This window comes from Pyrgilauda ruficollis, unplaced genomic scaffold, assembly GCF_017590135.1.
Source record: "Pyrgilauda ruficollis isolate IOZ18807 unplaced genomic scaffold, ASM1759013v1 scaffold1316, whole genome shotgun sequence".
NCBI lineage: Eukaryota > Metazoa > Chordata > Aves > Passeriformes > Passeridae > Pyrgilauda > Pyrgilauda ruficollis.
This window is the reverse complement of record NW_024511611.1, coordinates 4,281-6,436: the sequence shown is the minus strand read 5'-3', so window position 1 is coordinate 6,436 and position 2,156 is coordinate 4,281. Positions and strand designations below refer to the sequence as shown.

The window sequence follows — 2,156 nt, the reverse complement described above, 5'->3', positions numbered from 1 at the left end:
CGGTCACTCAAGGCTAAGCAGTCACTCTGTATCTGAGTGGTCACTCAGGGTCAGTGGTCACTCAGGGTCAGCGGTCACTCGAGGCTAAGCAGTCACTCTGTATCTGAATGGTCACTCAGAGTCCAAGCGGTCACTCAGTGTCTGAGTGGTCACTGGGATTGAGAGGTCGCTCGGGGGAAGAATGGTCACTCGGTATCTGAACGGTCACTCAGTGTCCGAGTGGTCACTCAGTGGCCAGTCACTCAGGCCCAGAATCTGAGCGGTCATTCAGGGCCGAGCGGTCACTCAGGGTCTGAGAGGTCACTCGGATTGAGAGGTCACTCGGGGGCAGAGTGGTCACTCGAGGCTAAGTGGTCACTTGGTGTCTGAGAGGTCACTCAGAGTGAGTGGTCACTAGGGGGCAGAGTGGTCACTCAGGGTCAGTGGTCACTGAGGGCCAGCGGTCACTCAAGGCTAAGCAGTCACTCAGTATCTGAGTGGTCACTCAGGCCCAGTGGTCACTCAGTGTCCGAGCGGTCACTCATGGCCGCTGTGGCTGCAGTGGTCGCTCAGCCCCGGGCGGTTCTTGTAGCGCTTCCCGCAGACTGCGGACACAGGGCAGCGGCACTCAGTGGCCGAGTGGTCACTCGGTGGTCACTCGGTGGCCGAGCGGTCACTCAGTGGCCAAGCGGTCACTCAGGCCCAGAGTCCGAGCGGTTACTTGGAGCTGAGTGGTCACTCAGGGTCTGAGTGGTCACTCAGGGTCAGTGGTCACTCAGGGTCAGCGGTCACTCTGTATCTGAATGGTCACTCAGAGTCCAAGCGGTCACTCAGTGTCTGAGGGGTCACTCAGGGTCTGAGGGGTCACTCGGGGGCAGAGTGGTCACTCAGGCTCAGAGTCTGAGCGGTTACTCAGAGCTGAGCGGTCACTCAGTGTCTGAGTGGTCACTTGGTGTCTGAGAGGTCAGTCAGATTGAGAGGTCACTCAGAGTGGTCACTTGGGGTCTGAGTGGTCACTCAGTGTCCGAGTGGTCACTCAGAGCCAGTGGTCACTCAGGCCCAGTGGTCACTCAGTGTCCGAGCGGTCACTCATGGCCACTGTGGCTGCAGTGGTCGCTCAGCCCCGGGCGGTTCTTGTAGTGCTTCCCGCAGACTGCGGACAGTGGTCACTCAGTGGTCACTCAGTGGTCACTCAGTGGCCGAGCGGTCACTCAGGCCCAGAATCTGAGTGGTCACTCAGGGTCTGAGAGGTCACCCGGATTGAGAGGTCACTCGGGGGAAGAATGGTCACTCGGTATCCGAGTGGTCACTCAGAGTGTGAGGGGTCACTTGGGTCCAGAGTCTGAGTGGTCACTCGGGGACAGAGTGGTCACTCGGGGTCAGCGGTCACTCATGGTCAGCAGTCACTCGGGGTCAGCGGTCACTCAGGGTGAGTGGCCATTCAAATTCTGAGCGGTCACTCGCTATCTCAGTGGTCACTGTGGCTCAGTGGTCACTCAGGGTGAGCGGTCACTCAGGCCCAGTGGTCACTCAGTGTCCGAGCGGTCACTTGGTGGCTGAGCGGTCATTCAGGCCCAGTGGTCACTTAGAGTGAGCGGTCACTCAGTGTCCAAGTGGTCACTCAGAGTGAGCGGTCACTCAGTGTCTGAGTGGTCACTCAGGGTGAGCGGTCACTCAGTGTCCGAGCGGTCACTCAGAGCCAGTGGTCACTCAAGGTGAGCGGTCAGTGTCCGAGCGGTCACTTAGGGTGAGCGGTCACTCAGTGTCCGAGCGGTCACTCAGTGTCCGAGCGGTCACTCAGGGTGAGTGGTCACTCAGTGCCAGTGGTCACTCAGTGTCCGAGCGGTCACTCAGAGCGGTACAAGGACCCCCGATCCCCTAAATGGGATCAGAGACCCCAAAATCCCCCAAACCCCCCAAAACCAGACCCCAAAACCAGACCCCAAAACCCCCAAAATCCTCCCCAAAACTGGCACCGGGACCCCAAAATGTCCCAAAACCAGGACAGGGACCCCAAATCCCCCCAAAATCCTCCCTAAAACTGGCACCGGGACCCCAAAACCAGACCCCAAACCCCCAAAATCCTCCCCAAAACTGGCACAGGGACCCCACAACCCCCCAAACCCCCCAAAACCAGGACAGGGACCCCAAATCCCCCCAAAACCCGACCCCACATC

At 59.2% G+C, this 2,156-nt stretch overlaps 1 long non-coding RNA gene across 1 annotated transcript in view; it reads right to left on the bottom strand.

Moving 5' to 3' along the window:
* Window positions 1-524: 524 nt before the first annotated feature.
* Window positions 525-2,156, bottom strand: part of LOC121349081 — a 5,854-nt gene continuing 4,222 nt past the window's right edge. Inside the window, exon 3 of the long non-coding RNA XR_005954456.1 lies at window positions 525-584. This is a non-coding gene — a long non-coding RNA (uncharacterized LOC121349081). The remainder of the gene's footprint in view (window positions 585-2,156) is intronic.